Source organism: Sturnus vulgaris, unplaced genomic scaffold (genome assembly GCF_052056855.1).
Source record: "Sturnus vulgaris isolate bStuVul1 unplaced genomic scaffold, bStuVul1.hap1 Scaffold_85, whole genome shotgun sequence".
NCBI classification, from domain to species: domain Eukaryota; kingdom Metazoa; phylum Chordata; class Aves; order Passeriformes; family Sturnidae; genus Sturnus; species Sturnus vulgaris.
In genome coordinates this window covers 1,593,762-1,604,348 of record NW_028276736.1, presented here as the reverse complement: position 1 = coordinate 1,604,348, position 10,587 = coordinate 1,593,762, and positions in this window count along the sequence as shown.

Genomic DNA, 10,587 nt, shown 5'->3' with positions numbered 1-10,587 from the left:
GTGAGGCTGGGAAACTGCAGTGGGTGCCTGGGACTGCTTGGGCATTGTTGTGAGTCTGAGAGCTTCCAGGGACAGGAATCTCTTCTGATAAAGGAGAGATTAAGTGGCTGAATGTGGAACATAAGGCACATCTTGCATTTGGGTAATTGCCTGCAAGCACTGGTGGTCTCAGGGAGTGTCCAAGAGCAGAATTTGGTACCAAAGTAGGGCATCCTTCCTGTGGGAGAGGACTTGGGCATGGTTCTCTCCTTTTCTTTAGTATCATCTACACGCCAATCACTTTTTATTGAGTTGCAAGAAAATCAAGTCTAATTCCTTATGTTTTTTCGTGTGCAAAAAGGCCCTCGGGATCTAAAAATCTGCCTGCTCCCATCCCATGCATGCCTTGTTTACACAGCAGGATCTTGAATCCCGGTGAGTCAGCTGGGCACACATCCCAAACATCCATCCCTACTCCTGCTGGTCTGGCTGTACTCGGGCACTGCCCAGAGCAAAGGAACATTTCAGTGCTGCAGCTGAAGGAGTCACAGAGATTCTGAACTGCATCCACCCATGGATTTCAGATCCTGCTAAAGCAAATCAACACCTTTCACATTGCACCAGTCCATCTAAAATTACTAAATCGAGTTATTACCAGGCTGTTCAGGAGAAGAATTGCCTAACTTTAAGTGTATTTATTATTGTATGTGAAGACAATGTGTTCCATGATTAGCACTATTTATCTTGGGTTTTAGTTTTATTTTCTGTTACAATTCATCCTAAATTGTGGCTCTTAGGGTGCAGCAATTTCTAAGCAAGTTCTCCCTTCTCTTCCCTAGAGGGCAAATGACACCCACATACAAGCAACTGCCAGCCTGATAACATGACAGCAAAATAAAGTTCTTGGCAGGACAGCTGAGTTTTACACCGATAAATCAGGGACCAACGTTTTTCACAAGTCCTACACTGTAACAGTAACCACGTGGAGTGCCAACCTCCAGAAGCCCCAAAAGCCTCGTAACACCCACAAAAGCAAGCTGTTCCTCTTCTCTCTTGAATGACCACACTCTCTCTTTCCAGTCCAAAGCTACCAACCTCCCTGCTGAGGTTCTGTATATTCCTTCCAGATGAACCTGATCGTTTCCTCTTTCTATCCAGTAGTTCCCTGGATTCACAAAAATTCCCAAGGATTTAGTCTAAACCAGGGAGAGAAAGGGACTCCTTCTATTCTTCTAGCCATGGTTTAAAATATGCTCAAACCACCACACTCTAACTCTGACAGTCCACAAATACGAACCTCCCCCCCCTTAATTTTTAAAAGGTTGAGGACACACAGCTGCAGGAGAGAGATTATTTTAATTTGTCCTGCTAGGTTTGCACTGTCCTTTCGCCCTTTGTATTCAAAAACTCTCCTGGCTTAATCTAAAACTATCGAGCAAGAGCTTGCCTAAACTGCCGGGCTCTTTGAACTTGGCTTCAGCAGCCACTTCCATCAGCAAAGTACAACAGAGCAGCCAACACCACAGCCCGAGTAACAACACAGCAAACACAGCGCAGAATTACCGGTTTGTTACAATTGTAACTTTTGTCACAAGATGGCAGTATTAAAATACACAATTTCAAATCCAAAAATACACAATGACAGCGGTGGCAGGGACCGGTTAAACCCGAACACCAAGAGTTACAAGGAATACCGTCCCCAAAACCAGGAATCGCCACATACAACCCGAATCCCAAAGTCAAAATCACTGCGGGGAAGGGTGTTTCTTTACTAAGGCACAAAGTATTCACCTCTTTTCAACACAGCACACAGCATGCGGCAATTTTAAATGTTCACCCCAATCGCTTCTCCCTTCTCCAGCCATTTCGGTCTCCTGAAAATGAAACGCCAGGGATGGGGCAGCATCTCAGAACCTGTCTGAGCCCATGGGAACAAAGGTTTTCCACATGTCCTGTCTGATCTCCCCTCATTCCCCTTCCACCCATTGACTTTTGTCCCCTCCAGCCCCCCCCCCAGTGCAGAGCCTGGCTCTGTGTTCTCCATCAGCTCCTGGGTGGCTCTGCCAGGTTGGCATGAGGAGCCCCTCAGCCTTCCCTGCTCCAGGCTGGACAAGCCCAGCTCCCTCAGCCTCTCCTCACAGCCAAAGGGCTCCAGCCCCACCTTGGAGGCCCTTCCCTCACCCTGCTCCAGCTGCCAGACATCTTTCCTGCCCTGGGCAACCCAAACCAGGCCCCAGTGACCTGGATAATCCACGACCTTGATGTCCTGGTCACACAGCCCTGGCCCCTTGTCCCCGTGTCAGGCTCTGGGGTTGATTTGTGGAACATCCTTGGGGGAGGCTGTGGCTCCAGGTGGAGCAGGGGGATCCCGGGGGACAGGGGACCCTGCTGGGCATGAACAGCATTGGACTTGTCTGGGGAAACTGTGAGGGGGGCTGGGGCAGAGTGACCAACCCAGTGACCTCACACAGCCCTGCTGTGATGTCACAAAGCAGCCCAGTGATGTCACAGCCTGCTCTGTGATGTCATTGTCTGCTCTATGCCATAGCTGCTCAGTGACCTCACATAGCCCACTCTGTGATGTCATAGCCCACTCTGTGACCTCATGTTACCAGATGATAAATTGCCCACACAAGTGAGCTGACACAATCCTTATTCTCCAGAACCCTTGGCCTCTGGAAACTGCACAATGCCTGTTGTATAAGGAGGGGAACTGGAAGTTTGTAGCTGTCGGGGCTTTGGGGTTTGGGCCCTGAGCTGCCACAACGTGCCTGGATAAGATGTCCCACAAGGAACAGCCTTTCCTGGTGTCTCAGGCAGATTTCAGCCACGAGGTAGGAGGATGCAAGCAATGCCTGGAGTCCAGGCCTTCAGCCCATGTTGTGATTTCAGCCTTGCTTCCAAAGTACCTTTGGCCAGCAGAGGAAGGAGACCGAGGAAGCTGCAGGGAGATTCCACAGACACTTTATTTCTTCCACGAAGGGGTCCCAGGCAGCAATTCAATGGACAAGGTACTAACGGGGGCTTTTGTAGGGTCAGGGTGTCTTGAAAACAGACCAATTATTTAGGGGATTGTAAAACGGACCAACTACTTAGGGATTTTAGAGAAAAGGGACCAATTGCTAAGGGGATTGAAAATGGACCAATTATAGCACAGGGAGATAAAGTGAGGTTTGCAAAGGGGGGAAATATTTCTAGTATTAGTCATTCTAAGTAAGCAATTTCTTATCTAAGGGATAGCTTTGCAAGGAGGCTCTGTTAGGGTTTCTGCTCCTTCCACAGAAGTTCACCAGCTTCAATGTCCTGCCAACTCAGCCAGGCCAACTGGAACATTGGGGTCCACGACCACCAGGGACCACCACAGAGACCCCCAGGACAGAAGAACTCATGGGTAAAGAGGTGTTGGGAGTTGTTTTTTTCCTTCCCTCTCTGCCTGTGGAATTTTTTCCCACTGATATGCTAAGGAGCACTGATGGCTAGGTCCTTGAGACTTCGAGATGGGGGAGGGAGAGACTCCCTGGTTTCTTTAGGAGTTTCTCTTGGAGGGCAGGGGTGGAGGGGTGGGAACACTGCGAGATGAGAAGAGGGTAAAGGAGGGTGGGGGGCTGTTGCTGGCACTCGCTTGCTTTGGCTGTTGGAGGAGGAAGGCCACTGGAAAACCTCACCCCGCCATCCCAACGCCAGGAGCTGCCTCTTCTGGTGTTGGACCCCACACCCCTGCTAGGACGCTCTCCTGCTTCAGTTTGCTATCTCCAAGCATCCTGTTGGGGCACTGGGACTGACACTGCTCCAAGGATTCATGAGCACAGCCTCTCCTCCACCCTTCCCATCTGGGACACGGCCACCATCACCCCAGTGCCCCTGCAGCTGTGCAGGATCTGCCCCTGTCCACCAGGAACCTGCCAGAGCTCACTGCCAACTGGGAGGGTAACTGCACCAGAGGGGAAAAGTCCCCGCAGCCAAGAGAACAGAGAACTGTTACTGGGTTCCTGTTCTGTTTGTTGTTAATTTCATAATTGTTGTTTTGTTTTGCCTTGTTATATATATATTAGTAAAGAACTGTTATTCCTATCCCCATATCTTTGCCTGACAGACCCTTCATTTCAAAATGATACTAATTCAGAGGGAGGGATTTACTTTCTCCATTTCAAGGGAAGGCCCTGCTTTCCCTAGTAGACAGCTGTCTTTCAAACCAGGACAGGGTGGTCAGTGGGAGGTGATCAGTGGCTGTGGTCAGTGGCAGTGTGGGCATTGGTGTCTGGGCAGTGGGTGTGGTCAGTGAAGGGGTGGTAAGTTGGTGTGGTCAGTGGCATGTGATCAGTCAGGGTATGGCCAGTTCAGTGCTCAGTCACTTTGTTCAGTTGAGTGGTCAGTGGATTGTGGTCAGGAGTGGGCAGTGGGTGTGGTCAGTGGGAGAATTCAGTGGGTTGTGGTCCGTGGGTGTGGTCAGTTGTGATATGATCAGTTGTGATATAATAAGCAATGGTCAGTTGTGTGGTCACTTGGTGTGGTCAGTGGGTGGGGCATTGGGTGTGGTCAGTGGTTGTGGTCAGTGTGGTGTGGTCAGTGGGTGTGGCCATATCGAGTGGTCAGTGGGTTTGATCAGTGGGTGTGGTCACTTGGGTGGTCAGTTGGATGTGGCCAGGGGGGTGTGGGCATTGGTGTCTTCGCAGTGGGTGTGGTCAGGGGGGTGTGGTCACTGGCTGTGGTGAGTGGGTGTGGTCAGGTAATGTCAGGGAAGGTGTCAGTGGGAAGGTGTCAGTGGAAGTGGTCAGGTGCTCATTGGGGTGTAGTCAGTGGAGGTGGTCTGTGAGTGTAGTCAGTGGGTGTGGTCAGTGGGTGTGGTCAGTGGGTGTGGTCAATGGTTGTGGTAAGTGAATGTGGTTGATGCAGGTGGTCAGTGGGGGTGTGGTGAGGGTTTGTGGTCAGTGGATGGGGTCAGTTGGGTTTTAATTGGAGTGTGGTCAGTGGTTGTAGTCAGAGATTGTGGTCATTGGGGAATGGCCAATTGGTGAGGTTAGTGAGGGTGGTCAGTGCATGTGGTCATTGGGGTGGTCAGTGCATGGGTCAGACTTGATGATCTCCAAGGTCTTTTCCAGCTTTGCTGATTCTGTGATTCTCTGAAACCACCCCTGGAGCAGTTGCAGGATGAGCCCTGGGCCTCCTCTTCACAAGGTCCAGCAGCCCAGGTCCCTCAGCTTCTCCACACAGCCCCAAAGCCCATCCTGTCAGTCCTGCAGAGCCTCTCCAGCCCCTCCTCATTGCCCACAACAGGGAGCCCCACACCCAGACACAGCAGCCCAGATGTGCCCCCCTGGCCTGTGGTGCCTCTGGCAAGGGAGCAGCACGAGGCACTGCAGGACCCTGCAGACAATTCCTGAAGCACTGGGAGGATGATCCTGCACCCCAAGGGATGTTCCCATGGTGCCAACTGAGGAACTGAAATGGTGAGTGGGGCCAGAGAGGAAAGGGCAAAGAGGAATGGGCTGTTTGCAGGGGAGGGAATAGGGAGGGGCAAAAGGGAGACATTTGGAACAGGGTAGAAGAAAGAAAGCAAAGGTGAAACAAAGAAAATGGTCAGAGAAGTTTGGGGGTGCCTGCCAGGCAGTCCTGCCTCTGAGCAACAACATCTGCAGTGGGACAGGAAAATCACAGCTGATGGGAACAAAGTTTCTGGCTGAATTCAGAGGCCACAACAAAGCTGAGTGGTTTCCCTGCCGTCCCCCAGCCCTTGCTGGCCCCAGGGGCTGATGGCATTTGTGCTCACTCAGCTCCATGTCCCCACAGCAGCACCATGGGGGTGCTGAGCCTGCTGTGTGCAATGCAAACAGGGGCTCCTGAGCCAGTGCTGCCGTGTGTGTGCCTGCAAGGATGCGGCTCCTGTGTGAGCTGGGGGAGAGGCCAGGGCTGCAGAGGGGGGATGTTGTTGGCAGGTGCATGAGGACGCTCTGGGACGCTGCCCTGGGGTGTCCAGCGCACTGGGGATGGATCAGCCCCTGCTCTGCTGCTCCTTGCCAGGGTTTCCCCCTTGCAGGGAGCTTGCAGAGCACCAGCCATGCTGTTTGCCCCCAGCCTGCCCGTGGCCAGCCTGGGGCTGCTCCCGGGGCTTTTCTGTGCTCAGCATTGGGCTGGCCAAGTGTTGTGGAGAGAGCCTGGCCAAGGAGCCTGGAGCCCCCAGGCCCTGCCCTGAGGCGTCAGCGCTGCCCCAGCAGTGCCCATGGCCTGTCCCTGCTGCAGCCCTGGCACTGCCACCCCCAGGGCTGTGCCCGACCCCGAGAGCACTCAGGCCCTGCAGCAACACGAGGGCCAGGAGGGCAGCGGGGCAGTGGCACGGGAGCAGCACTGGCAACACCAAGTGCTGCTGCTGCTGGGCACAGCTGCTGTGCCAGCACTGATCTGCCCCAGCTCTGCACACAGACATTGGTGCTGCAGCTCCAGAGAAGGGAACAGAAGGGGCATGTCTGGAGAAAATTTTGCTGGCAGAGAGATTCTTCAATTCATTTAAAGTCACTGAGATGGCAGCCCCTTAGTGACACTATGTGGGTCTGCAAAAAACATGGGAAGAAACAAGATGTAATAATGCACAAAAAATGACATTTTTTATGGAATACAATAAAATAATAAGGCAAGTGACAGAAAAGAAAAATTCACCCACCAAACCAAACAAGTTCTGTCGAAGATGACTTTATTGCAAGTGATTTGTAGAAATTGGCAAGGAGTTTACTCTTTGTTAAACCATCCAGTCACCATTCTCCACACTGCAGCCTTGAGCTCCTGGTTCCTCAGGCTGTAGATGAGGGGATTCAGAGCTGGAGTCACCACTGAGTACAGAACTGACAGTCCCAGATCCAGGGATGGGGAGGAGATGGAGGGGGGCCTCAGGTAGGCAAACACTGCAGTGCTGACAAATAGAGAGACCACAGCCAGGTGAGGGAGGCAGGTGGAAAAGGCTTTGTGCCGTCCCTGCTCAGAGGGGATCCTCAGCACAGCCCTGAAGATCTGCACATAGGAGAAAACAATGAACACAAAACAGATGACTGCTAAGGAGCTAGTAAATGCAGAAACTGCAAATTTCCTGAGGTATGAGTGTGAACAGGAGAGTTTGAGGATGTGTGGGATTTCACAGAATAACTGGCCAAGGGCATTGCCATGGCACATGGGCAGGGAAAATGTATTGGCTGTGTGAAGCAGAGCAGTGAGAAAGCCACTGGCCCAGGCAGCTGCTGCCATGTGGGCACAAGCTCTGCTGCCCAGGAGGGTCCCGTAGTGCAGGGGTTTGCAGATGGACATGTAGCGGTCGTAGCACATGATGGTCAGGAGATAATACTCTGCTGAGATGAAGAACACAAAGAAAAAGACCTGAGCAGTGCATCCTTTATAGGAGATGTGTCTGGTGTCCCAGAGGGAATTGTGCATGGCTTTGGGGACAGTGGTGCAGATGGAGCCCAGGTCAAAGAGGGCCAGGTTGAGCAGGAAGAAGAACATGGGGGTGTGCAGGTGGTGGCCGCAGGCTACGGCGCTGATGATGAGGCCGTTGGCCAGGAGGGCAGCCAGGGAGATGGCCAGGAAGAGGCAGAAGTGCAGGAGCTGCAGCTGCCGCGTGTCTGCCAATGGCAGCAGGAGGAAGTGGCTGATGGAGCTGCTGTTGGACATTTCTTCACTCTGGGCATTGTGGGCTGTTAAAAGAACACATTGATAAGCTGGGAGACATTTCCTTGCGACAATCCTGTACAATTCAGGCAGGAATCCTCTCAAAACTGCTTCTCTTCCTGTGGGGGAACTTCACTAAAAACTTTTCTTTTTGAATTTGAGTTTCTGCTGCTGAATTACTGCCTCATCATCAGCATTTTTCTCAGTATGAATGCTCAGGAGCCCAGAGGGAAAACAAGGTGTTGGAGGTTGAATTATTCCCTTTTCTTTCAGTGGAATTTTCTCCCATTTTTATGCTAAGTCATTGTGGCTACACCTTAAAACGACAGATAATGTTCTCTCGTAGGGGGGTGGCTGGAGGGGGAGGGGGGGAACCGGAAAAGGAAAGGTGGGACAGGGGGGACTGGAGCGGGGCTCGCTCTTGCTTTGCTCGTGGAGTGGGAAAACAACCTGGGATCCGCTCTGGCATCTTCCCCTGCCATCCCAGCACTGAGATCCACGCTCCCTGCCTTTGGACATCGCTCTGCTGCTCTCCCATCTCACCCTACTATCTCCAGACACTCTGCTGAGCACCACGACCGACACCGTGAGGGGGGAGTCACTTTCCCATCCCTCTCACCCCTGGGCCACTGCTGCCATCACCCAGCCCTCTTCAACTGCGCGGGACCTGCCCTGCCCCCACAGCACCGGTAACAGCACAGGGAGACGGCCTGCGGCCAGAAGGGACTGGAGCTGAGCTAGACTGTTCTGTTCTGTTGTCAATTTTTATAGCTGTTGTTGCTTTTTGTTCTCTGCCTTGTTGGATATCAGTAAAGAACTGTTACCCTTATCCCCAAACCTCCTGCCTGAAGGCTTCTGATTTGGACCTAAAATAATTAACAGGGAGGGGGTTGCATTCTGCATCTCAGGAAAGGGGCTCTTGCCTTTCCTTAGCAGATACCTGTCTTTCAAACCGAGACACAAGGCTACATTTGACACAGTGCAGTCTGACCTTCTGATCCCATACAGCTGCCCTTTGCTTATAATACCTCCCTCTAATTCAAGGTGATCGCACTTCAAATGTACTGGAAAATTAAAATAGTCTTTTTGATGGCTCAAATTTCAAAACACTTTTCCCTAAACTCTTTTTTGCCCTATTCTGATCAAGAGAGAGAGGCATACCAAATGTTGGTCTGGCTCTCTGCTGCCTGCAGTTCTGCCTACTGGAAGCTGTTTCTCTCTATCCAAGCCTTGTCCCTGCCAGTGCTGTCAGAGCCCAGCCCAGCCCTGGGGGCTCAGCTCTGCCCTGCACACCCCTCCCAGCACAGGGCACTGCCCAGGGTCATCTCCCTGCCAGCAGGGCCTTAAGGGCAGCTCACACAAACTGAGATGCTGCAAGCCAAGCTGCTGCTGCTGCTGTCTGTAGGCACAGGAGGGTGAGGAGGCACTTTGTGAGGGAGATGGGAGGCAGATGTGCTGATGCCCAGGGGGACAGTGCAGGAGTGTCAGTGACACAGACACACCTGACAGCCCCTTTGCCTTGCCTTGAGGAGAAAGCTGAGAGCAGCCCTGGCCATGCAGCACCATCTCCACAGCAGGAGGAATCTGCCCTGATGGGGGTGGCTCCTTCCACCTCCAACATCTCCCCACAGCCCATGGGGAGCTGCCAGGCAGGCTGAGAGCTGTCCCTGGCAGGTGGCACATGGGCTGGGCTGGCCAAGAGCCCTGAGGGCTGCAGGAGCTGCTCTGCAGGACAGCCCTGGGCAGCCCTGGCTGCAGCCCCAGCTTCAGCCCCTGCAGCCGTCCCTGGATCTGGGAGAGTCCTCCTGACACATCCCCCAGGCTGTGGGCTGTGCTGGCTCCAGGAGATGCCTCCAGGAGCACAGGGGACATTGCCCTGCACCCACACACTCACCATGTCCAGGGCTGTGAAGATGTTTCCCCAAGTGCAGTCTCAGCTCAATGTCTTCCCAGTCCTGATTGCCTTGAGCCTGTCTGTGCCTGGCTCCTGTGCCCTCAGTGCCTGCAGGCAGTGCCCTCAGCCCTGCTGGGCTGGCAGAGGAGCTGCTCCTCAGCAGAAATGTCTTTTTGAAGCTTCTCTTGGTTCACCTTGGGAGCTTCCTCTGTGCCAGGAGCCCGGCACAGCTCAGCAGCACAGACACAGCACAAGGACTTTAATGACCCTCTTGGATCATTAAATATTTACATCATAATCATTCCCTGAGAGAGTGTTCCAAAACCTTCTCAAGAACTCAAATTAAAATGCTGTAGTTTATTGAAGTTTTAATGGGTCCCAATGAGGGACACAACTGAGAAAATGTCCCCAGGTTCCAGTTAGAGCAGGAAATTCGAGGCAGATATGATAGGTGAGGACAAAGAAATGTCAAGTATTTCCTTTTTGACACCTACTCTTTCAGTATTTTATAGAATCATGCCCCCAATTATCTACTTTATTTAGTCCCTTGAGAGCTTTGTATTGACATTCAGAGGGGCTCATTAATACTTTGAGATACTCAAGGTTTGGGTTTTGCTTTTGCCTTGGAGTCTCTGAGAGCTTTGTGCAGTCATGGCCTCCAATTATCTGCTTTAATTAGTCCCTTGAGAGCCTTTGTCAGTAACAACACTCACTGGGGCTCATTAACACTTCAAGGCACTCGGGGTTAATTTTAAGTTCTACTTTTTGACACTGGGTCTCTGAGAGGTTTGTGTAGTGATAGTCTCCAATTATCTGCTTTAATTAGTCCCTTGAGAGCCTTTGTCAGTAATGATACTCAGTGGGGCTCATTAATACTTGAAGGTACTCAGTTTTTTTAAGGTACTTGGAGTTTCCCTTTTGACACCAACTCTTTTAGTAGTTTATGCAGTGATGCCCCCAATTACTGCTTTAACAAGTCCCTTGAGAGCTTTGTACTGACACTCACTGGGGCTCATTAGTACTTCAAGGAACTTCAATATTTTAAGGTACTTTCCTTTTTCCTT